Source organism: Symphalangus syndactylus, chromosome 18 (assembly GCF_028878055.3).
Source record: "Symphalangus syndactylus isolate Jambi chromosome 18, NHGRI_mSymSyn1-v2.1_pri, whole genome shotgun sequence".
NCBI classification, from domain to species: domain Eukaryota; kingdom Metazoa; phylum Chordata; class Mammalia; order Primates; family Hylobatidae; genus Symphalangus; species Symphalangus syndactylus.
Genome location: NC_072440.2, coordinates 19,723,331 through 19,749,870, shown reverse-complemented (window position 1 = coordinate 19,749,870; position 26,540 = coordinate 19,723,331). Strand labels below are relative to the sequence as shown.

The following is a 26,540-nucleotide window of genomic DNA, read 5'->3' as shown; positions in this document are numbered from 1 at the left end:
CGTCAGGCCTCGGATCCTCGGGTCTCTGCGCAGCGTCCCGGCCTGTGTGCAGGACCTGCGTGACAGGGTGAATGCGTTCCACACCCCTCGCCAGGGCCCTGCGTGTGCCGCCACTTGGGGAAGCGGCTCAGACTCTGGACAAGGAAACGAGGAGCACGGAGAGTGTTTTTACACCTTCCCGTGGTCCAGTGCCCTTCAGTTCCAGACTACCGGTTTATTCGGCTGTAGAGGCTGGACATCCGATCCAGCGAGACACGCTGTAGTGGTTAAAGGCGTCCAGTAACGGTCACCTCTAGTCAAGCGCTTGAAGGACCAGCTTATTCTGAATTCTTTGGAATTCAGGTTACCAGCCTGGGACTTTAAGTTCGTGCTTTCTCATGTGTTTTGGCTGTTTTATTACTTTTTAGCATCAGTGCTAGAGATTGAACAAGAGGATGGTGAATTTCAAGTTGGTCATTTGTATTATAATTTAAGCAAAATTATACAAAATTGGCCAAAGATATTTCTTCATAGTGAATAAAACAAGCCAAGAATCAGTAAATAAAACATTAGTGCCCCCACCAACAGTTAAGTATATATAGAAAGTGTGTAGAAATGATACACATTAGCATTTTGTGAAAGTTTACTAATAGAAGTTACTTCTCTCCGCTGTGGGAGATTTCAGTAGTATAAGGTTTCTCTTGATTTGGAGAATCATCAGTGATCTTGGCTTTGAAAGTACAGATGTGTTTTGGGTAGTGTGTAAATGCCTCTTATAGAGCGGAACTTTTAGCACATTGTCTCTACAGCGTGCGGCATTGCTGTAGGCAGGTAGTGGGAGGGCTGTGTAGTGCCCACTTGCACGAAGGCATATTCACCAATATCCAGAATACAAATCAGACTGGCTTGTCCCACGTGAGACGTGGTGATGATGATGATAATAATACTTTTATATTTTCTTAGTTCTTGACTATTATTGAGGGCTTATCCCAAACACCATTATTTGAGCAGAGTGGTTTCTGATAGGAATTCCGTAGCTGCTTTTGTATGGTAACATATAAATGTCATGCCCTTGAAAAAAATTTTCCTCATTCAAATGGAAGCACTTAATTTTTTTTTTTTTTTTTTTTGAGGCAGAGTCTTACTCTGTCGCCCAGGCTGGAGTGCAGTGGCACAATCTCCGCTCACTGCAAGCTCCGCTTCCCGGATTCACGCCATTCTCCTGCCTCAGCCTCCCGAGTGGCTGGGACTACAGGCGCCCGCCACCATGCCCGGCTAATTTTTTTGTATTTTTAGTAGAGACGGCTTTTCACCATGTTAGCCAGGATGGTCTCCATCTCCTGACTTCATGATCCACCCGCCTCGGCCTCCCAAAGTGCTGGGATTACAGGCGTGAGCCACTGCGCCCGGCCTTAAAAATGTTTTAAAGTCAGAGCAATACCACTTGTTGAAATGGCAGTAATAATAATAGCTAACATTTATTGTATGCTTGCTCTATGGTAGCCTTTTTACATTTTTTCCCCTAATTCTTACCCCAAGCCTGTGGGGTAGGTATCATTACTATTCTATGAATGAGAAAAGGGATCTCCAAGAGCCACACAGCTACGCAGTTCAAGGGCATAGGTTTAGTCTCAACGTCTGTCTGGTTTGAGAGCCTACGCGTGTTTCATTTTGCTTCCTTCCTGAATTATCAGAGGGAGAAAGGGCACTGAAAAGTAGAGAGGAATAGAAAAGGAGAATACCACTGATGATTAGGTTGCCCATACCTAACTTAAGAATTTAAATTAGGCTGGGCGCGGTGGCTCACGCCTGTAATCCCAGCACTTTGGGAGACCAAGGCAGGTGGATCACTTGAGGTCAGGAGTTCGAGACCAGCGTGGCCAACATAGTGAAACCCCGTCTCTACTAAAAATACAAAAAATTAGCCGGGTGTGGTGGTGGGCGCTTGTAATCCCAGCTACTCAGGAAACTGAGGCAGGAGAATCGCTTGAACCCGGGAGGCAGAGGTTGCAATGAGCCGAGATTGTGCCATTGCCCTCCAATCTGGGAAAAGAGCGAAATTCAGTCTCAAAAAAAAAAAAGTGTACATTAAGCTCATTCTTGGCTTTTAGAAATTAACATTTTTGCATAAGTACATCTTATTTCTTTCCTGTTTAATTTTTATAAAGATTGTAAAAATATATTATAGTTCAGAGTTCAAGGCTTTTAGAGCCCTTTGTGCAGATCTCTGCGCCAGTCCCGAGCTATTGTGTATTGTGATAAATTGTGTGCTTTTCCAAGGACTAAGTGTTATTCATTTTTCTATCCAGCACAGTGCTTGGAACATAGTGGGAACACAGAAAATGTTAGTTGACTAACATTTGATTCTAAGGAGCAGAATCAAAGTGTAGATTTTGGATTCATTTTAGTCGTTGAATTGTGCAGTTTTAGTTTAACAGAGCAATAAGAAAATGACTAGTTCATGTGCAAAATGCGCGTTTTGAAAAAATACTTAAATGGAGCAACTCGTGGGGTCTTGGAAAATTCCGCCAGTTTGCTGGATCTCTCCGTTCTACTATCATGTTTGAGCTTCTGTTCCTCTCACTTCCAGAGTTCTGAAAGAGCAGTCTATGCTGGCTGCTTCCCTTTCTTCACTTCTTCACTACACAGTCATTCTTTAAACTTTTGCAGCCAGATTGTTCCAAGGTTGCCAATTACCTAGTGGGTAAATTTCCCACATTGGCCGGGCACGGTGGCTCATGCCTGTAATCCCAGCACTTTTGGGAGGCCGAGGCAGGTGGATCACAAGGTCAGGAGATCAAGACCATCCTGGCCAATATGGTGAAACCCCGTCTGTACTAAAAATAGAAAAAAATTAGCCAGGTGTGGCAGCACACGCCTGTAGTCCCAGTTACTCGGGAGCCTGACGCAGGAGAATTGCTTGAACCAAGGAGGCGGAGGCTGCAGTGACCGGAGATCGCACCACTGCACTCCAGCCTGGGCAACAGAGCGAGGCTCTGTCTCAAAAAAAAAAAAAATTTCCAAAACTCTTTTTTCAGTTTCATCCTTTTCTGTCTCCCTGCAGCAGCCAATCCTTTTTGACAACTCCTATCCCTTTAAAAATTTTTTTAAAAATAACATACAGTAATATTGACTTTTTATGTGTGTTTACAGTTCTGTGAATGTTCACACATGAATGTGCACAGTCAGGATCAGAACGGTTCCATCACTCCAAAAAAAACTCCATTGTCCCATCCCTTTGGATCACGGCTTTCTCTTTTCTTTTTCCTTCCTTCCTTCCATCCTTCCATCCATCCATCCATCCATCTTTCTTGTCTTTCTTTCTTGTCTTTCTGATAGAGTTTCACTCTGTCGCCCAGGCTGGAGTGAAGTGGCATGATCTCGGCTCACCACAACCTCTGCCCCGCGCCCCCCCACCAACTTCACTGGGTTCAAGCGATTCTCCTGCCTCAGCCTCCCAAGTAGCTGGGATTATAGGCACGCACCACCACACCCAGCTAATTTTTGTATTTTTAGTACAAAGAGAATAGAAGGTAACATTTGTTTATTTATTTAAAACATTTGTACACTGCTGGCTGGGTGCGGTGGCTAACACCTGTAATCCCAGCAGTTTGGGAGTCCGAGGCGGGTGGATCACGAGGTCAGGAGATCGAGACCATCCTGGCTAACACAGTGACCGGCCAGGCTGGTCTTGAACTCCCGACCTTAGGGATTTCACCATGTTGTCCAGGCTGGTCTCGAACTCCCACCTCAGCCTCCTGAAGTGCTAGGACACGGATGAGCCACCGTGCCCAGTCAGCTTTCTTAACTCTCTGCCTTTTCTTAAGTTTTTCTAACATCGTACTGTCCTCCTCCTTACCTTTTGGGGCATCATTCCTTTCCTGACTTCTATCCCAGAGATAAACACTAAGGTCAGTTACTAAGGGCTCCTTTTATTGTTTTATTTTTCTCTTTTTCTAATCCTCATAAGTGTTATTTATGAGACTTAACTGTCACCTCTGTATATGCTAGCCTACATATCCATGCCTCACCTCTCTTGCATACTCCAAAACAAAATCCATATTTACCTGCTGGCATTCTTTTTGTTTTGTTTTTGAGTTGGAGTCTCGCTCTGTTGCACAGGCTAGAGTGCAGCAGTGTGATTTCGGCTCACTGCAACCTCTGCCTTCGGAGTTTAAGCAATTCTTCTGTCTTAGCCTCCCAAGTAGCTGGGATTGCAGGCGCACACCACCACATCTGGCTAATTTTTGTATTATTAGTAGAGACAGCGTTTCACCATGTTGGCCAGGCTGATCTCGAACTCCTGACCTCAAGTGATCTGCCCACCTCAGCCTCCCAAAGTGCTGAGATTACAGGCGTGAGCCACCGCGCCCGGCTGGCATTCTTTGCTACTTCTTCGTACTCAGTATGTTGAAAGTCAAATAATGCCTCCCATTAGTATTAGTTTGTGTTAGTTATTGTTAGTTTCTATTAGTTATTCTATAATTTATAATTATAGTTATTATTAGTGTTTTTCAGTGGTGCCATCATCCTCTCAAGTTTGCAACCCTGGAGCATTTGGAGGGCCATAGAATAAACTCTGTTATTTCAAACCTGGAATCCTGCTACTTAGTTATGATACTGGCTGCTGCCCCTTTGCTGCCAAGCCAGCCCGGATCCAGCGACCTGAGAGGAGCGTGGGTAGTTGGAGCACTTAGAACCCCTTTAGAATTGTACCATTTCCTTGTGATCAAAACCCTTCTATGACTTCCCATTGCACTCAGGCCGGTTTGGGATTTTACTTTTTATCCCATGAGGCTCTGTGTGTTCTGGCCTCTCCAACCTTCTCTCACTTCTTTTACATCCCACCCTCCTCTCTGAGCATCTTAACTGCAAGGTCCTTCTTTCAGTTCCTCAAATTGCCGAAGCCTTTTCCGGCCTTAAGGCTTTTGTTTTTGTATACACCTGCACCGCTCTTTTGGCTTAGGCTGTCCTTGCTCTGCTCCCCACTAGCTTTCACCCAGCTAACTTCAGGTTCAGATTAAATTGTCACCTCAGAAAGGTCCTCCTTTATGCTCTCATCCCACTACCCCCATCCACCCTCAGTTAAGACTGGCAGAGGCCAGGCACGGTGGCTCACGCTTGTAATCCCAGCACTTTGGGAGGCCGAGGCGGGTGGATCACGAGGTCAGGAGATCGAGACCACGGTGAAACCCTGCCTCTACTAAAAATACAAAAAAAAAAATTAGCCAGGCGTGGTGGCGGGCGCCTGTAGTCCCAGCTACTCGGAGAGGCTGAGGCAGGAGAATGGCGTGAACCCGGGAGGCGGAGCTTGCAGTGAGCCGAGATTGCGCCACTGCACTCCAGCCTGGGCGACAGAGCGAGACTCCGTCTCAAAAAAAAAAAAAAAAAAAAAAGACTGGCAGAGCTCCTGTTATTTTTTCATAGCTCTCACCACAATTCATGATTCAGGACCATGTCTGTTTTGTTCACTGTATCTCCAGAGCCTGGCCAAGTGTCAGGCATACAGCAGACTTCCAGTAAATGTTTGTAGGCTGTGTTGTAAGTCTGGGCTTTTGCTTTTGTTATTTATTGCTATCCTGTAGTTTTTTTGTTTTTTGTTTTTTGTTTTTTTGAGACAGAGTCTCGCTCTGTTGCCCGGGCTGGAGTGTAGTGGCGCGATCTCGGGTCACTGCAACCTCTGCCTCCTGGGGTCAAGCAATTCTTCTGCCTCAGCCTCCTGGGTAGCTAGGACTACAGGTGTGCACCACCACACCTGGCTAATTTTTGTATTTTTAGTAAAGATGGGGTTTCACCGTATTAGCCAGGCTGGTCTTGAACTCCTGACCTTGTGATCCACCTGTTTCAGCCTCCCAAAGTGCTGGGATTACAGGCGTGAGCCACCACACCCAGCCTATCCTGTAGTTTCTGGTAGCCTTGCTACCTCCTTACTGTCTCCTCTGGGACTTGATCTTACTGTTGGAAGTCTTGCCACAGTGGGATAGATTCCAAAATTACTGAAGAGGACACCGATCCTGTTCTGAATTGTACCTCTGCCTGGAAGCCCTTATCACTAAGCCAGACTAGATCTAAACTAAACTGTGCTGAGCTCACTAAGTCCCACAAGCATTGCATCTTGGTTGTCCAGCCTGGGGTCAGCACTTGCAGCTGTTATTCTTCCCGTATTTCAACCTGCTCTTGATTTCTTCCTCCTCCCTCTACCCAGCATGGGGCTTCTAAAGACCTTGTATACTTTCCAGCTGAGCCTGCTTACCCTTTGACATTTTGCAGCTTGTTGACATTGACAACTGCCTCCAGTGTCTCACCCCTGCAGATTGCCCCCACACTGATCTTCCTGAAACAGTGCTTTGTTTATGTTTCCTGCTCCCTCCCAAATCGACCACAGGCACTAAAGTTTGAAAGCCTTCAGTGGTGTTTCATTGCCTAGAGGGTTTAAATGCTTTAGCTTGTTATTTAAAGTTTCTGGACTAGCACTGTCCAATAGAAATAGAATGTAAGCCACAAATATGAGCCACCTATGTATAGATTTTCTAGTAGCCACATTAAAAAAGTAGAAAGGGATGAAATTGATTTTTATAGCATTTTATTGACTTCAGTATATCCAAAATATTATCATTTAAATAGGTAATTGGTAAAAATTATTAATGAGGTACTTTACATCCTTTTTTCTAGTTAAGCCTTTGAAATCTGGAGTGTATTTTTCGCTCATATACATCTCAGTTCAGAGTAACGACATTTCAAGTGCTCAGTAGCCACATGTGACTAGTGGCCACCATGTTGGACAGCACAACTCTAAACTGTGCTCTCCACAGAGTTGAAGGGCCATACCTGGGTAATTCCAGCCACTGGCCTTTTGGCTACTATTCCCCTCACCTAGAACCAGCTTCCTTATCCAAATGTGCCAGCCTTCCTTGCCAAGAAACACAAGGGGACACCAAGATCAAAGGGGGACCCTAAGATTAAAATTTAAGTTCTCGTCATATTCTCTGAAAACTTTTAACAATTTTTTTGGTGTCATTGTTTTTTTCATATAGTGATTACTTACAGTATTTACCAATTTACATTATAATCAGAGGTAATATTACAATCTTTAACAACAGGTAAAGCATGGACCAATAAGAATCGGTGTCTGATGAATTAGAATTGATGCCAGCTGTACACAGCCTCAGTGTTCTCATTTGTGTGTACCTGCTTAATAGCAACGCTGTGTACTGTATTTTTTTTTTTTTTTTTTTTTTTTTTGAGGCAGGGTCTCACTCTTTCACCCAGGCCAGAGTGCAGTAGCATAAACATGGCTCATTGCAACCTCCATCTCCTGGGCTCAAGCAGTCCTCCCACCTCAGCCTCCTGAACAGCTGGGACTACAGACATGCACCTCCATACCTGGCTCATGTTTTGTAGAGACGAGGTCTCACTATGTTGCCCAGGCTGGTCTCGATCTCCCAGGCTCAAGCAATCTGCCTGCCTTAGCCTCCCAAAGTGCTGGGATTACAGGCGTGAGCCACCGTGCCTGGCCTGTGTATTATTGACTTCCCCCTAAGACTGAGTTTCTTGAAGGCAGGCATTTATCTTACCTGGTTTGCATCCCTAGAACAGTTTCTGACCAGGCCTGTAGTAGGCAGTGTGTAAATGCTTTAAATAAATGAACAAATGTTACCTTCTATTCTCTTTTATTCTTTTTATGTGCTGTGCTTTGTCTTTCCAGTTAGAAACTGAAATTGTAAGTCCTTTGAGTACAGAGATCATGAATTATGAAGGTGTATATGGTATATTTGCTTGGTTGTCTTCATAGGAGCATTTCACCATCCTCTGAATGTCGATTTGTGCTTTCTTTTTCCCCCAAACCACCTTATTGAGGTATGATTGACATACTAAAAGCTTTAGGTATTTAACATATACCACTCGATGTGTTTGGAGATTTTCTTTAAAAAAAAAATAACTTGTGTTTAGATATTGTTATGGATTGTCAGATTGGGTCATTAATGAAGTTTGACAGTTTTAATGAGACTGACTTTCTTTGTGGTTTATAAACAGGCTCCGAAAGCAGCTTCAAAAGTAGAGCTCCAAAATAGTTCCATAATTATTGTAATTAATGCAAGTCTTCCAGAATTAGGGCAGAGTTGGAGAGTCTCTGAATTAGGAGTCAAAAGTCCTGGATTCATTTGTATTGCTGACATTTGCTTGAGTGCATACTGGGTGCCAAGCGCAGGAATGATTGAAAATTCAAAAACTACAGTATGGAAAAAAAATACCCCTTTAACACAAAGGTAAAATGATTAATTCTTCCTAGGAAGATCTAATTTCTCTCTGTTCTCTTAGACTTTACTCATTTCTGACATAGACTACATTATATCATGTTTCTTAATCTGTCTCTCCCGCTGGATTGCAAATTTCTTAAGTGAGACTATTGTAGTCATCTTTGCATCCCTAGGCACATACTGTACTGTGTCTGTCATATCGTGGACACTCAAATGTTTGTTAAATAAATAACTTGAAGTAAGTTACTTAGCTTTGCAGAGTCTTAGTTTTTTCTTTTGCAAGTAGGAACTTTGCTTCAGAGAATTGTTGAAACTGGGGTGAGAATAATCTTTTAAAGCTACAGATCTGTTCTGTATATATCTTAATTTAAAACATTTACTTAAAAAACAAGTGTAAATCTGATCATATTTCTCCCCTACTTAAACTGTTAATAAGGCTGGGTGCACAGGCTCGCGCCTGTAATCCCAGCACTTTGGGAAGCTGAGGCGGGCAAATATCTTGAGCTTAGGAATTCAAGACCAGCCTGGGCAACATAGCAAAACCCTGTCTCTGCAAGAAATACAAAAATTAGCTGGGCGTGGTGGTGCCTGCCTGTAGTCCCAGCTACTCGGGAGGCTGAGGTGGGAGGATAGCTTGAGCCTGGTGGCAGAGGTTGCAGTCAGCCGAGATTGTGCCACCACACTCCAGTGTGGGTGACAGAGTGAGACCCTGTCTCAGAAACAAAACTGTCATTGAGGCCTAAAGACCCTGATAAGAACCTGAATTCTTGTTCTTGCCTTTTTCACTGACCGCCCAGTGAAGCTTCTGCCAGCGTCCCCTGCCTCTTTTCCTGCTGTCTTCCCCCTTGCTGAGTATACTCTCACCATACTGACCCTCTTCAAGCTCCTGAAATATATGTTCTTCCCTACCCAAGGTCCCTTCCTTGAGCATGCTATTCCCACAGCTGGAAGCCCGCAGGCCCAAGCTTAGTTGATGCCTCTTCAGTCCTGAGCTCAGTGTGTGTGTCTCTTCTTTAATGACTTCCTAATCACCCCGCTCCACATTAGAAGATCTCAATTGTATAATTATTTAATTTGTATGTTATATTTCCCCTTCTGGAAAATAGCTACATGAATAAAAATACTGTTTTATTCACATTTGTGTCACCAACATCTAGCACTGTGAGTTGCACATAGTAGGTCCTCAATAAATATTTTTTCAAATGAAGTTAAGAAAGATAATTTAAAATAGAATTTCTAAAAAACCTCATTTTAGGCAAAGCTCGATGGTTCATGCCTGTGATGCCAGCACTTTGGGATGCCAAGGCAGGCAGGTCACTTGAGTCCAGGAGTTTGAGACCAGCCTGGGTGACATGGTGAAACCCATCTCTACAAAAAAAAAAAAAAAAAATTAGCTGGTTGTGATAGTGCGCGCCAGTAGTCCCAGCTACTCGGGAGGCTGATACGGGAAGATTGCTTGAGCCTGGGAGGCAGAGGTTGCAGTGAGCTGAGATTGCACCATTAAGCTCCAGCCTGGGTGACAGAACAAGACTCCATCTCCAAAAAAAGAAAAGAAATTATGCTTGGGCTTGACATGATGACACTCTCACTAAACATTTGAATGCATAGACTTGCTGAATGCTGTGCTAGGAGCTAGGACTACAGAGGTGGGGCGAAAGGAGATCTTTGTTCCCAAGGAATGCACAGCCAGGTGGGTGAGACAGATGTGGACACAGATGAGTGCCATTTAGTGTAATAAGTGCTGTAATAGACAGTACAAGGGGTGCGGCGGGGATGAAAAGGAAGGTCATCAACATGATGGGGAGGTTGAGAAAGCCTTCCCAGGGAAGGTGACACTCGCGCTAAGTTGTGGAGGAAAAGGGCATTTCAGGCAGAGAGAACAGCCTGTGCAGAGGCATGAGGGAGCATTTTTAGTATGTGGAGAAGATGACGGCACAGCGGTATGCTTTACAAGGCTGGCATTAGGGTACAGGGCTAACAGCTGACTTACAGTTGAACCGTGATATGTCAGACTCAGCCTCTTACACTCCACTGCAGTTTAGGACGGGAAATGACCTTAGAATAATGATCTGACTCTGTATGTTTGAATTCATAAAGGCATAGAGTACCATTCAGAGAAGATAATCATAAACCACAATGGCACTTGTCACTTCTAGTTAATATATTTGCTTCAGTGGTGTACCTATAACCATGCAAATGATGTTAGGTGGAATTAGAAAGTGGTGACTCATTTAAGCTTATCTGTAGGAGCAGAGAGTGTAAAGGAAGTGACTTCCAGATCACCTGAGGTGAGTGCTGATACCATCTCAAATGGACCAGACACTGAACCAGTGAAAGGGAGGAAATCAGAAAAGAGGACTACCCAGAAGGGCCTCTGGTATATGTTCTGGGAAAGACAGTTCCTACAGCTTGAAGGTCTTTACATATCTCCAAGTCTCCAAGCGGTTCACTGAGCTAATATTAATCTAATTTAATTCTCAACCAGATTTGAAAAAGGGAGATTAATTGGATAAAAATGTAGCCCATTTTCCTTCATTTACTCCTATTTGTTTTCAATGTCTCTTTCCTTTTCTGTCTCCTCCTATCCATTTTTCTCTCCCTGTTACTCTTAAATAGTGCCTCCTTTCCCCATCCACCCCATCTCTAGCCATCTTCCATTCTATTTCCTCTAAGTTGCTTTCAGTTGCAGGATGTCCATACCGTGTTGGTTAAACTAATGTTTCTCAGCTTTGCATATTGAGAGCTTGATATTTTTCAAATGGGAAGAAGTGATTATGCTCTGGTAGTGCTGATTACACTCACAAGATGTTAATTGACTTATGGTAATGCCGATTTCTGCAAGATCTGTGTATTTGATCTACATAACAAAGGGCTAAGGAGCTAAGTGATGATAGGGAGAATAGTAGTAATGAGTGCAGTTTAGTTTAAGATGTTTGGAAGAGAAAGGACGGAGAAAAATGGAAGCAGGAGGAGGTTGAGAAGGTAACACCTTTAAGTAAGATAGAAAATCAGGCTGGGTGCAGTGGCTCATGCCTGTAATCCCAGCACTTGGGAAGCCAGAGTAAGAGGATCACTTGAGTCCAGGAGTTCGAGACCAGCTTGAGCAACATAGTGAGACCCCCCATCTCTACAAAAAATGTTTTAAACATTAACTGAGCATGATGGCACATGCCTGTAGTCCTAGCTACTCAAGAGGCTGAGGCAGGAGGATTGCATGAGCCCAGGAGTTGAAGGCTGCAGTGAGCTAGGATTGCATCACTACACTCCAGCCTGAGACACAGAGTGACACCCTGTCTCAAAAAAAAAAAAGAAAAGAAAATTCTATAATCTATTAAAAGATACACAGGAAGGACCCAGGGGAGAAAGAAAAATGGAAGCTGCTTAAATGGAGATGGTAGCAGATTTGATGGGACAAGGCCACCAGATTTCTCCCATGGTCACAGGTAGACTATACTCATTGGAAGTTCCTTGTGGTATCTCAACAGTTAAGAAGAAGTCATGGGTTCTCATCTTGGATACCTTGAGCTCAAAATGAGTTTATGCTACTTTGTTTTGTCATGGCACCCACTAGAATGGTTTGCACATAGTAGGTGTAAACAGTCGAGATAAAGTCACAGGATTGAAAGATGATACTGATTATACCTTTAAACTTGTTACCAGGTAACACTATCTGTGGTTTATGACAAGGGAACATGTTTATTAATCCTCTTATCTTGTGAATAGTACAGTTACACTGAATTCTTTTCCTAAAGGTGTTGATTTATTAAATGTGTACATTAAAAATATGCCAGATTTTTTTTTTAAGACAGAGTTTCACTCTTGTTGCCCAGGCTGGAGTACAATGGCGCCATCTCGGTTCACTGCAACCTCCGCCTCCTGGGTTCAAGCAATTCTCCTGCCTAAGCCTCCCGAGTAGCTGGGATTACAGGCATGTGCCACCACGCCTGGCTAATTTTGTATTTTTAGTAGAGACGGGGTTTCTCCATGTTGGTCAGGCTGGTCTTGAACTCCCGACCTCAGGTGATCCGCAGCCTCCCAAAGTGCTGGGATTACAGGCATGAGCCACCCTGCCCGGCCCAGAATTTTCATAATGCTGTTTTGGCATGTCTTTATTTAAAAATATATATGTATCTATCTCGAGCCTCAAAAACTGGAAGTGGACCAGGCTTTCTAACCTGGAGACCCCCTGGTCAGCATATCAAGAGAAATGTCTTGGGTACTTGCTGTGTACAAGATTCTGATGTGGAGGAAGGCAATCCAAAGTAAAAGATGAAACGGCTGCTCTCTGAGGAGCTAAATGTCTTCCTCCTGTGAAAATCCTGCTGATGGTGTCTCATGCTCAGTAATATCCTTTTCCTGAGGAGAGGTTTTACTCAGATGTTATCTCTATGGACCTTCTAAATAAAGACTCTTTCCTGTTAGACGTACCATGGACAACAGATTTTAAATTAATCTTTCACCGTCTACTCTTTAGTGAATTTTGTCAACCTTCTTTTTACTATACAAGTTTTATATTTTTACACCAATATGTTTAAAATTTACAGTGTTTTGTCTTGCAGTTTGGCTCAATTGTCTTAAACAAAAGGCCACAATACTTACTGATTCCACCTTAAACCATGCAGGTGGGTCTGTGGACTGCTTTAGAAAGAAGAGATCTTTTTATGCCCCACACCCCACTATGTAGCCAAAAGGCTCAGAGGGGAAAATACTACTTTTACAACACCAAAAAACAAAAGCAAAACATAAACGGTAAAAAAGGCTCTTGGTAGAAATCACAAAGACAAGAAGAATGAATGAAGATGTAAAAGACATCACATTTCAAGCCAGTAAGGGATGGTTTGAAAACTAAAAAGGGGGCCCTCTACCTGTCCCCCAAAACTTGTGACTCGGCCTCAGCACATTGTGGCGCCACCCTGCGCTTCCTGAACTGGCCAGAGCCGGGACTCAACCGATGCAGCACGTTAGCTTTGGAAGCAGACGATCTCTAGACTGACTGTGCTGAAAAATGTGTATTTAATGTCATTTTCTCTTGCTTTGCTTTAACCTCCTGTTTTTCAGACCTTGGGCTTATCATTCAGGGTGCTTTTCAAAAAGGTAACTGGAGGCTGGAGAGGGGCCCCTGCTTCACCTCCGTCTGGAGAGGTGTGATGCTGTTGGATACCCTGTCGCTGGCAACCCACCTGCCCAGTACTTGAATCTTGAAATGCTGACACATTGAATCTGGAAACATTGCCATATCCTTTACTTTTTCTTTTCTCTGTGGCTTTGGACTTTGACCTTCTAATTTTTATGTTCATGCCACCATCCTGAATCTAAATCATCCTTGTTCTATTTCTGGGTTATTTAAATAGCTCTGTAGTCAGTTGTCCTGTTTCTAGTTTCTCCCCAGAAAACATTTCCTACGCACTATTTTCTTTTCCTTTCTTTAGCAACCTGTCCTTACTGTGTGAAATCCAAACACCTTTGTTCGAGCCAAGTTCGTTTACTGCTCCCATTTATCAACTGTTGTTTCTTTCTTTTGAATCTTTGCCTTCTGTACAATCTTTTCTCCGTTTTCCATATTATTTTCTCTCTTTTTGTCCCCATGCTCTATAAAGGTTTGACTTATGTAAAATTTTCTCCCTGCTTCTGGCTGCCAATTCATTGTCCCCCTTACTCTAAAAAAGCCTTCTCGAAACTTTGTCTTCCTGAAAGCCTTTCTTAAGTAACGCCCCCTTCATTTGGATATAGTTTGTTCTTACTGATGTGACTGTGACGATAATGAATTAAGTAGACTTTGCTAATTGGATTCATTAGTTCTAATGGCATTTTTATAGATTTTGGTGTTTTTTTAAACAAATATATCATTTACAAAGAAAGACAATTTTACTTTCCAGTCTTTGAGTTCTAATTCATACCTCAATGTCCTGGCTAGTACTTCGAGTACCATGCTGAACAGAAGTGATATGAGTGGGCATTCTTGCTTTTCTCCTGTGTCTTAGGGAGAAAGTATTTAGTCTTGTATCACTAACTGTGGTATGATCTGTGCTTTTTCATAGTTGCATTTTATCAGGTTCCAGAATTTCTCTTTTAATCCTAGTTTACTGAGAATTTTTAATCAGGAATGGAGATTGTTTCATTGGATGTGCTTTTTAAAATATATTAAATTATGTTTTTTTTTTTTTAGTCTGTTAACATGGTGAATTATTTTGACTGACTTTTGAACATGAAACAACCCTGGATTCCTGGGATAAGCCCCATTGGTCATGATAGAGTGTGTATATATATATATATATATATATTTTTTTTTTTTTTTTTTTTTTTTTTTTTCCCGAGACGGAGTCTCGCTCTGTCGCCAGGCTGGAGGGCAGTGGCGCGGTCTCGGCTCACTGCAACCTCCGCCTCCCAGGTTCAGCCTCCTCCGCCTGCCTCAGTCTCCTGAGTAGCTGGTACTACAGGCACACACCACCATGCCCAGCTAAGTTTTGTATTTTTAGTAGAGATGGGATGGGGTTTCACTGTACTGGCCAGGCTGGTCTCAAACTCCTGGCCTCATGTGATCCACCCGCCTTGACCTCCCAAAAGTGCTGGAATTACAGGTGTGAGCCACTGTGCCCGGCCATCATTTGTTTTTTTTTCCTTTTTTGTTTTTAATTTAACAAAAAAAGTTTTAACATAAAAAATGCACATGACTTTTTTTTTTTTTTTTTTTTGACAAAAAGTCTCACTCTCTTGCCCAGGCTAAAGTGCAGCAACCTTCACTTCCTGAGTTCAGGTGTGTGCCACCACACCCAGCTAATTTTTATAAATTTATTAGCAACAGGGTTTCGCCATGTTGACCCACCTTAGTCTCCCAAAGTGCTAGGATTACGGGCATGAGCCACCATGCCCAGCCAACCTATGGATTATTTAGAAGTGTTATTTGATTTCCAAATACTTAAAAGTTTCTACGTATCTTTCTGTTATTGATTTCTACTTTAATTTTATTGTACCAAAGAATAGACTTTGTGTTTCTAGGGTCCCCAAGACTATCCCTAGGTTCAGTGATTACTTAGGAGAACTCACAGGGCCCAGCATATGGTCATACTCATGACTAAGATTTATTTCAGTGAAAAAATACAGTGCAAAATTAAAAGGGAAAAGGTGCTGCTAGAAACCAGGTGCCCAGGTGCAAGCTTCCAAAAGTCTTTTCCCAGTAGAACATACAGGACACACTTAATTCCCCCAGGAACAAGTTGTAACAATATGTGTGAAGTGTTGTTTACTAGGAAAGCTTGCCTGAGCCTAGGAATCCAGGCTTTTTATCAGGAGTTAGTTTGGTACCTAGCATGAACCAAAATTTCAGGCTCCCAGTAGGAAAACAGGTGTTCTGCATGAACCGCATGGTATGTAGAGTTTAGACACAGTAAACCACCCTTATCAATTAGAGAATGGTGGAAACAGTCCTGAAATTTAGATTCCCAGATGCCACCCAAGAGCCAACCTTTTTGCAAGCTGACTATTCCAAGGATAGTAGCCTCCAGTTATGCTATTTGAATTCTTTTTGGTACACTTTGTATAACCGAATCCTTTAAAATGTATTGAGATTTGTTTTATGGTACAGAATATGGTCTGTCTAGGTAGATATTATTTGTGCATTTAAAAGGAATGTATGTCCGCTGTTGTTGGATTTATTATTATTATTTGAGACGGAGTTTTGCTCTTGTTGCTCAGGCTGGAGTGCAATGGCGTGATCTCGGCTCACTGCAACCTCCATCTTCCAGGTTCAAGCGATTCTCCAGCCTTGGCCTCCCAAGTAACTGGGATTACAGGCATGTGCCACCACGTCTGCCTAATTTTTTTTTTTTTTTTTTTTGTATTTTAGTAGCGACAGGATTTCACCATGTTGGCCAGGCTGGTCTCAAACTCCTGACCTCAGATGATCCACCTGCCTCGGCCTTCCAAAGTGCTGGGATTGCAGGTGTGAGCCACTGTGCCTGGCCTGGATTTAATATTTTATAAACGTCGATTAGGTCAAGTCAGTTGGTAGTGTTGTTCAAGTTTTCTATATCTTTACTAGTTTGCTGTCTACTTGCTCTATCAATTATTGAGGAAGGGTATTGAGATTTCCGACTGCAATTATGGACCTGCCCATTTCTCCTTACAGTTCTGTGTTTTTACTTCATGTATTTTGTTGTAAGGTGCATAAATATTTAGAACTATAATGACCTCTTGATGAATTATACTCTCTGGCCATATTAAATGAACCTCTTTATTTCTGGTAACATTTTTTGCATTGAAATTTACTTTTTCTGATGTTACTGTAGCCACTCCAGCTTTCTTTTAATTAACATTAGCCTGGTATATTTTTTTCCCATTTTAAAATTTGTTTCTTTGTTTTTAAAGTAGCCTTGTAGGCAGCATGTAGTTGGGTCTTGCTTTTGCAGTGGCGTGATTTCGGCTCACTGCAACCTCTGCTTCCTGGGTTCAAGCGATTTCCCTGCCTCAGCCTCCCGAGTAGCTGGGATTATAGGCGCCCACCACAACGCCTGGCTGATTTTTGTGTTTTTAGTAGAGACAGTCTTTCACCGTGTTGGCCAGGCTGGTCTCGAACTCTTGACCTTAGGTGGTCTGCCTGCCTCAGCCTCCCAAAGTGCTGGGATTATAGGCATAAGCCACCATGCCTGGCCTGAGTCTTGCTTTTTAAAAATAATTTGACTTTATAATTTTTGTTCAGATCATTGCCATTTAATGTGATACTGATATGGTGTGGCTTAAACTTACTATCTTGCTATTTGTTTTCTATTAGTTCCATATATTATTTATTTTTCTTCTTTTTCTGCCTTCCTTTTCCCTAAGTATTTTTAAATTTCATTTTATCTTCTTTTTTGGTTATTTAGCTGTATTTCTTTGTGTATTATTTTAGTGATTTATAATATGCATCTTTTACATACCACAGTCTATCTTCAAATAGTATAGTATCACTTTCGTTATAAGAACTTTACAATTAGGCTGGGCATGGTGGCTCATGCCTGTAATCCCAGCACTTTGGGAGGCCAAGGAGTTCAAGACCAGCCTAGCCAACATGGTGAAACCTTGTCTCTACTAAAAATACAAAAATTAGCCGGGCGTGGTGGCCGGCGCCTGTAATCCAAGCTACTTGGGAGGCTGAGGCAGGAGAATCGCTTGAATCTGGGAGGCGGAGGGTTGCAGTGACCTGAGATTGTGCCATTACGCTCCAGCCTGGGCAACACAGCGAGACTGTCACAAAGATAAAAAGAAAACTTTACAACCGTAGGTCTGCATTTCACCCCTCCCAGGTTTTGTATTATTGTTACGCATATTACTTATACATATGTTATAAATCCCACAATATGTTATGTTTTAAATTTTACTTTATTTATTTATTTTTTGAGATAGAGTCTCACTCTGTTGCCCAGGCTGGAGTGCAGTGGCGTGATCTCGGCACTGCAACCTCTGCCTTCTGGGTTCAGGCAGTTCTCCTGCCTTAGCCTCCTGAGTACATGGGATTACAGACATCCACTACCATGCCCAGCTGCCCAGCTGATTTTTGTATTTTTACTTGAAACAGGGTTTCACCATGTTGGCCAGGCTGGTCTCAAACTCCTGACTTGAAGTGATCTGCCCATCTCGGCCTCCCAAAGTCCTGGGATTATAGGTGTGAGCCACCGCCCCGGCCATATATTATTATTTTTGTTTTAAATTAACCATTTGAGGAAGGACCAGACTATTTTCGAAAAGGGCTGCACCATTTTACAATCCTACCAGCAGTGTATGAGGGTTCCATTTTCTCCAGATCCTTTTCATTGTCTGGCACTTTTATTGTCAGCTATCCTACCGGGTAGGAAATGGTATTTTCATTTGCGTTTGCCTGAAGGCTAATGATTTTGAGCACGTTTTCATGCACTGATTGGCTATTTGTATATCATTGTTGGAAAAATATCTATTCAGATCCTTTGCCCATTTTTAAATTGGGGTACTTGTCTTATTGTTCAATTATAATATTTCTTTATATATCTAGATATATATCCTTTTTTAGACACATGTTCTGTGAAATTTTCTCGTAATCTGCAGGTTGATGCACTAAACTTTTAATTTTGATAAAGTTCAGTTTATCTTTTTTTTTCTTTTGTTATTTGTGCTTTTGGCATATCTATGTAGACTTTGCTTAACCTAAAGTCACAATGATCTAATTCTATATTTTCTTCTAAGATTGTTATAGTTTTAACTCCTACATTTACATCTCTGATCTCTTTTGAGTAAATTTTTGTGTATGGTGTAGGGGAGGAGTCCAACTTAATTCTTTTGCATGGGGATATATAGTTTTTCCAGCCCCATTTGTTGAAAAGACTATTCTTTTAATTCATTTAATTATCTTGGCAACTTTCTTGTGAAATTGGCTGTAATTGAGGGTTTACTTCTAGATTCTCAATTCTATTCCATTGATCTATATGTCTGTCTTTATGCCATTACCACAATACGCTGATTGTTGTAGTTTTGTATTACGTTTTGAGATTAGGGAGTTTGAGTTCTCTAACTTTATTCTTTTTCAAAATTGTTTTGGCCCTTCTGGATCCCTTGAATTTCCACCTGAATTTTAGGATCAGCTTGTCCATTTCTACAAGGAAGTCAGTTGAGATTGTGATAGAAATTGTGCTGAACTTACAGATCAATTTGGCAAATATTGCCATTTAAACAAAATGTTGCTTTATGAACATTTGCTGCTTTTCCATTTATTTAGATCATCTTTATTTCAATGTTTTATGGTTTTCAAAGTATAAGTGTTACACTTCTTTTGTTAAATTTATTCCTAAGAGTTTATTCTTTTTGATGTTAGGTTTTTCTTCTCTCTTTTTCTTTTTTTTTTTTTTCGTTTTTGTTTTTGAGACAGGGTCTCACTCTGTCGCCCAGGCTGGAGTGCAGTGGCACGATCACAGCTCACTGCAGCCTTGACCTCCTGGGCTCAAGTGATCTTTCTACTTCAACCTCCTGAGTAGCCAGGACCAGAGTTGCACGGCACCGTGCCTGCCTAATTTTTTAATTTTTTGTAGAGACAGGGTTTTGCTATGTTGCCTAGGCTGGTCTGGAACTCCTGGGCTCAAGTGATCCTCCTGCCTCAGCCTCCCAGAGTGCTGGGATTACAGGCCTGAGCCACCACACCCAGCCCAATGCTAGTTTGCATGTGATTTTTTTCACAATTTTATTTTTGGTTTGTTCACTGCTAATATGTAGAAATGCAATGGATTTTAATACATTAATCTTGTATCCTGCAAACTTGCTGAACTCATTTATTAGTTGTGATAGTTGTTCATTGGATTCCTTAGGATTTTCTTTATACAGGATCATGTCATCTGCAAATAGTGACAGTTTATATTCTTCCTTTTAAGTCTAGATGCTTTTTGTTTCGTTTTCTGCCTAATTGTCCTCCAGTACAATGTTGGCCAAAAGTGGCAAGCCTGGATATTTATCTTGTTTTTGGTCTCGGGGGACCACTATGATCTTCAGTCATTTGCCACTAAGTATGATGTTAGCTGATTTTTTTTTTCAAGATGGCCTTTATTGGGTTAAGGAAGTTCCTTTTTACTCCTAGTTTTCTGTGCATTTTTATTAAGAAAGGGTATTGAATTTTGTTAAATGCTTTTGCTGCTTCTATTGAGATGATCATATAGTTTTTGTTATTTATTCTACTGATGTGGTATGTTACATTGATTTTTGTATATTAAACTAACTTTGCATTCCTGGGATAAATCCCACATGGTCATGGTATATAATCCTCTTTTTTTTTTTTTTTTTTTTTTTTTTTTTTTTTTTTTTTTTTGAGACAGGGTCTCACTCTGTCACCAGGCGGGAGTGTAGTGGCACGATCTTGGCCCACTGCAACCTCTGGCTCCTGGGTTCAAGCAATTCTCCTGCCACAGCTTCCCGAGTAGCTGAGATTATAGGCATGTGCCACCACACCTAATTTTTGTATTTTTAGTAGAGACAGGGTTTCACCATGTTGGCCAGGCTGGTCTTGAACTCCTGACCTCAGGTGATCTGCCCACCTCGGCCTTCCAAAGTGCTGGGATTACAGGCGTGAGCCACTGCACCTAGCCTATAATCCTTTTTTATAGATTGCTATATTTGACTTGCTAGTATATTTTTTAAAGGATTTTCACATCTATGTTCATAAGAGATAATGGTCTATAGTATTGTTTTTGTACGTGTGTGTTTTTTCTTGTGATGTCTTTTTCTAGTCAGGATAATACTGGTCTCATAGAATGAATTGTGAAGTGTTCCCTTCGTTTTTGGAGGGTGGGGGTAGAGGGAGGTTTTGTAGATAATTGATACTAATTTTTCTTTAAATATTTGATAGAATTCCCCAGTGAGCTCTGTTGCCTAGGCTAGAGTGGATCTTAGCCCACTGTAACCTTGAACTCCTAGGCTCAAGTGATCGTCCTGTCTCAGCCTTCTGAGTAGCTAAGACTACAGGTGTGTACCACCACACCCAGCTAATTAGTTTGTTTTTGTGGAGGTGGGGTTTTGCTATTTTGCCCAGGCTGGTCTTGAACTCCTGGCTTCAAGCAACCCTCCCACCTTGTCCTCCCAAATCGTTAGAACTACAGCCACCTCTCCTGGCACTGGGCTTTGCTTTATAGGAATTTTTTTTAATTGTGAATTTAGCTTATTATAGGCCTATTCAGATTTTCTGTTTCTTATAAAGTCAGTTTTGGTAGTTTGTGTCTTTCTAGGAATTTGTCTATTTCATCTAGGTTTTCTAATTTGTTGGCATACGGTTCATGTCTGGTGATTTTTATTGGATGCTAAACATTGTAAGTTTTATATTATTGGATGGTGGATCTTTGTGTATCTCTGTAAATATTGTTGAGCTTTGTTCTGGATCGACGCTGTTTGATCCATTTGGGTGTCGCTTTTAAGCTCTGTTAGATGGAAGCAGAACAGTACTTTGGATTAATGTTCTTCACTACTGAAGCAACTGAATCTTCTGAGTCTTCTACTTAGTACCCCATGAATGATGGTTTTTACTCTGTCTGGTGAGATTAGGCACAATTCCTGGCCACGTGTGAGTTCCAAGGATTGTTTCTTCTAATCATTTTGGGTAGTTATTTCCCCAGCTTAGGGCAGTTTTCTCACATAAACATGCTGTTTTTGAACTCAGCTGAATACTCAGAGGGTCTCCTATAGATCTCTGGAGTTCTTTCTCTGTGCAGCTCTTTTCTTTCTTGGTACTACTGTACACTGCAAATTCTGATTCCTTGGCCTTTTCGGATTCTAGCTCCAGCTCCTCAAGTAAAGGTATTTCTCTGAGTTCCCCCTGGGTTTCCCACCCTGTTCTGTGACTGGGAAACTTTCCCTAGGCAGCAAGCTAGGCCAATCATAGGCCATCTTCTTCGTTTGCCGTGTCTCAGGGATCACATCACTGTCCCATGCTGCCTGTGGCCAGTATCTTAAAAACTGTTTTATATATTTCATCCAGTTTCTTAGTTGTTTCAGGTATGAGGATAAATCTTGTTCTCGTTACTTCATCTTTTCTGGTAGCGGAAGTCTTGCCTTTTCTTAAAGTATCTGAGGAATTCTTTAGGGGTTGCTTCCAGAGTATGAGATATTCTTTGGAATTTCCGTAGGGGGAAAATCTTCCTTCTTTCAGGATGGACTTGATTTTGAGGAGCAACCAGGAGTTCTGATGTTCAGGCCTGCTCCTCCTGGCCTTGAACATCAGAACTCCACGATCTTCAGCCTTTGGATTCTGGGATTTGCACCAGTAGCCTCTTGGGGCTCTCAGGCCTTCAGCCTTGGACTGAAAGTTACACCACTGGCTTCCTTGGTTCTTGAGCCTCTCAACTTGGGCTGAGCCACGCCTGAGCTTCTCTGGTTCTCCGACTTGGAGAAGGGCTACTGTGGGACTTGGCCTCCATAATCACAGGAGCCGATTCTCCTACTAAATCCTCTCTCATGTATCTATATAAATATATATTCTGTTGGTTCTGTCTCTCTAGAGAACCCTAATATATCCAGAGTCAACCTGTTTTCAGGTTTGGATATGTGATTTATCATCTGAGTAATACTGTTTGGGGTCCAAAATGAGCTCAGTGTAATAAGGCAGATTTCCTTGTGTGATTTGTAAACTAGTTTGGAAACAAAATAAGAGTTGCAAAGTATTTTCATTGGTAACCTGATTAAGATAAGGATAAAACTTCTTAGGGGTGTGTATCTTGAAAAATAACTTTAGTTTGAATGTTTCTCTATATTTGCTGGTATATATTATTGTTTATATTTAAAATTTGAACTGAAGTATTTAAGAAAGCTTGGTTTTATGTGATAGTCTCCCTCCAACTTGATTATAAACTTACTGATATTTGAATACTTTTGTACATTTCTCCTTACTACATTGCACTCTTAACTGTGGAAGCTTCTTTTCTTTTCTTTTTTTTTCTTTTTAAATTTTTTTTGAGACAGAGTTTTATTCTGTCACCAGGCTGGAGTGCAGTGGCATGATTTCATCTCACTACAACTTCAACCTCCAAGGCTCAAGTGATACTCCTACCTCACCTTCCTGAGTAGCTGGGACTACGGGCACATGCCACCATGCCCAGTTAATTTTTGTATTTTTTGTAGAGATGGGGTTTCGCCATGTTGCCCAGGCTAGAATGTGGAAGCTTGTTACATCATGATAATCAACTAATTAATTTCTGTGTAAAGAAACTGATACCACTCTGTCAAAAATACATCGCATGATATAAAGTATGTAAAATTGATTTTTGATACCTGTGCAGTTTATAATGCCTTCATAAGTTTAATTAAAAGCTATTCATATATGATGTTGAATTCCAGTAGCACGAGCACATATATGTATTTGTCTTATACTGTGGGAATCATGTGAATGACCTAGTTCAAAGAGATGCCTTGACTCTGGATATATTAGGGTTCTCTAGAGAGACAGAACCAACAGAATATATATTTATATAGATACATGAGAGAGGATTTAGTAGGAGAATCGGCTCCTGTGATTATGGAGGCCAAGAAGTCCCACAGTAGCCCTTCTCCAAGTCAGAGAACCAGAGAAGCTCAGGCGTGGCTCAGCCCAAGTTGAGAGGCTCAAGAACCAAGGAAGCCAGTGGTGTAACTTTCAGTCCAAGGCTGAAGGCCTGAGAGCCCCAAGAGGCTACTGGTGCAAATGCCAGAATCCAAAGGCTGAAGATCGTGGAGTTCTGATGTTCAAAGCCAGGAGGAGCAGGGAATCCCATTCTGGAAGACACAGAGAATGCACCCTTCTTCTACAGGGTTTTTCCATTCAGGCCTCTAGCCAATGGGATAGTGCCTGCCCACATTGTGGGCAATAGTCCCTCTCACTCCCCGACTTACCTGTCAGTCTCCTCTGGAAACACCCTCACAGGCACACCCAGAAGCAATGCTTCACCAGCCATCTAGGGATCTCTCAACACAGTCAAGTTGATACCTAAAATTAACCATCACAGTGGATATGTTATGTCATTAACCAAAGAATGTCCATAGAACCCAGTAAATTGGAATACACACTCTATCATATGCCACCTTAATCACTGGGTCAAATTCTTTTTTGGGGGAAAGGGGTTAAAATTCTTTTTCCATAGTCTTTGTTTTCCAGCACCCTAAGATCCTATTAACTTCATCCCACCCCCAGGAAAGATAAGGACTTTAAAAAAGTATTCTTATGGTTTGAATTCTTAGATTTTTATCTTTCAGCTTTTATTTTCTTTAATTTCATCTTGTTAGTTAACTGTATAGTTACACAATTCCTTTATAGTGAATAGTGAACCTTATAGTGGATAGAGTGGATACTCTTTTACTTACATGGTTTGTTCTTTTTTTTTTTTTTTTTTTTTTTTTTTTGAGATGGAGTCTTACTCTCTTGCCCAGGCTGGAGTGCAGTGGCTCAATCTCGCGTCACTACAACCTCTGCCTCCTGGGTTGAGGTGATTGTCCTGCCTCAGCCTCATGAGTAGCTGGGACTACAGGCATGCGCCACCATGCCCAGCCAATTTTTGTGTTTTTAATAGAGACCGTGTCTCACTATGTTGGCCAGGCTGGTCTCGAACTCCTAGCCTCAGGTGATCCTCCCGCCGTGGACTCCTAAAGTGCTGGGATTACAGGTGTGAGCCACCGCGCCCGGCCTCTTGGTTTGTTCTTTATCTGGATGTTCTTGTTTAGTATCTTAGTAACTTTTCGTTGTCTTGTTTTCTTTTATTTTCTTTCAATTCTGTGTTTTGTTTAAGTAAAAGGAAGGTTACAACAGGAAAATCTTCTTTTATTTTTTATTTCTACAGATGAGGTCTCGCCCTGTTGCCCAGGCTGGTCTCCAACTCCTGGCCTCAAGTAGTCCTCCCCGCCTCAGCCTCCTAAAATGCTGGGATTACAGGAATGAACCACTGCACCTCGCCAGATTTTTCCTTTAAATTCATATATATGAGGTGGACTTCTTACCTTGAAATTTGCACTGAAATTTTTAATTTTTATTTTTAATTAATTTAGAATTCCATACATAATATTTTTATGGCCACATATTTTTCATGGAGAGTAAAAACCACACTTTAGTAAACAGTAGTGTAAAGGTAGCATTATCCTTTGTTTCCAGGACCTAGCCACAAATTTGCTATGAAAGTTTTTTGGTTTTTGTTTTTGAGACAGAATCTTGCTGTCTCACCCAGGCTGTAGTGCAGGTACAATCATGCCCCTCAAATTCCTGGGCTCAAGCAGCATGCAGCCTCAAATTCTTGGGCTCAAGCAACCCTCACACTTCAGCCTCCTGAGTAGTTGAGATCACAGGTGCACACTACCATGTCCACTGATATGAAATTTTTTTTTTGTAGAGATGAGGTCTCCCTATGTTGTCCAGGCTGATCTCAAACTCCTGGGCTCAAGGGATCCTCCTACCTCACCCTCCCAAAGTGCTGGGATTACAGGTGTGAACTACTGCACCTGGCCTAAAATTTGTTTTAAGGAATATTTTGTGTTATTTTTCAGTCTTTAGTTTCTTTGAGTGTAACTTTGTAAGAGCTTTTTTTTTTTCTTTGAGACGGAGTTTTGCTCTTGTTGCCCCAGCTGGAGTGCAATGGCGCAATCTCAGCTCACCGCAACCTCCGCCTCCGAGGTTCAGGCGATTCTCCTGCCTCAGCCTCCAGAGTGTCTGGGATTACAGGCATGTGCCACCATGCCTGGCTAATTTTGTATTTTTAGTAGAGATGAGGTTTCTCCATGTTGGTCAGGCTGGTCTTGAACTCCCAACCTCAGGTGATCCACCCACCTCGGCCTCCCAAAAGTGCTGGGATTACAGGCGTGAGCTACTGCGCCCGGCCGAGAGCTTCTTTTAGACAGAAATAATTAGGGGTTCTTTTCTACACCACACATTTATTAAAAGAGATTTTCACAGCTATCAGTTGTGAAATGAGGTTCCTATTTGGCTGGAGTGTTTCTGGCATGTTGTGTTGTAGGAGGTGGGGAGTTGGGAGGATTGGTGTATATTAAAAGAAAAAAATTTTAACTAATTGTTTTATGTAGGTACAAGTGTCGTATTTATGTTTATGAAAGTGTTCATTCTGTGCCTATTTTTTCGTATCTTCTAAAATACCCTTCATTGTAATTAGTTATAGGTTGTTGGTTTTATGTCTTAGTTTTTGCTTTAATCTGGCTTTATAGTTTTTTTCTCTAAGAGAGACATTGGAGTTTTGCGTGTTCTGTGTGCCTGTGTCATTTATTTGTATAATAAAATCGATAAGTAACTGGGCTAAAGTATATAATTTTCATTTCTTGTAGATGTTCTATTACTTGACTTTTATTTTGTGATTTAGTAACTTCTTGGATTTTGTGACTTATTTGATTTGATTCTTTTAATGACTTAAATTGGGATTTGTTAACTTTTGAAATTAATGTTCTTCTTTGATGCATCAGAAAATCTCATGCTGTTTTTCTTTAAACATAAAAAGAAAGGTTGAAGCTTGTTGACAGAGATCTGCTTTTTTAACTTTGTCTTCACTCCATTCTGATACCATCTGCTAAAGGCTGATTTCAGTGTTGCCTTCAGAAAGAAGTTAAAATAAGACTTAATGTGGAAGTGGAATAAAATGTTGTAACTAATAATACAGTTATATCTTTATATATATTCAAAGTAGAATATTTTAATGGTGATAAGTTTGAGGAAAAGAGTTCAAATTAATTTACAGGTATTTTCAGAAAAAAATGGTATATTTCAGGGAGGTTGACAGGATCATTCTAATAAAAACCCATTTTTAGGTTCACAATTCCTTATCAGAAACTCTTAAGGGCCAGATGTATTTTATAGTTGAGATT

At 41.4% G+C, this 26,540-nt stretch overlaps 1 protein-coding gene across 8 annotated transcripts in view; it reads left to right on the top strand.

Moving 5' to 3' along the window:
• TNRC6B (trinucleotide repeat containing adaptor 6B) overlaps nucleotides 1-26,540 on the top strand; it is a 294,090-nt gene that overhangs the window by 744 nt on the left and 266,806 nt on the right. The window lies entirely within an intron of this gene.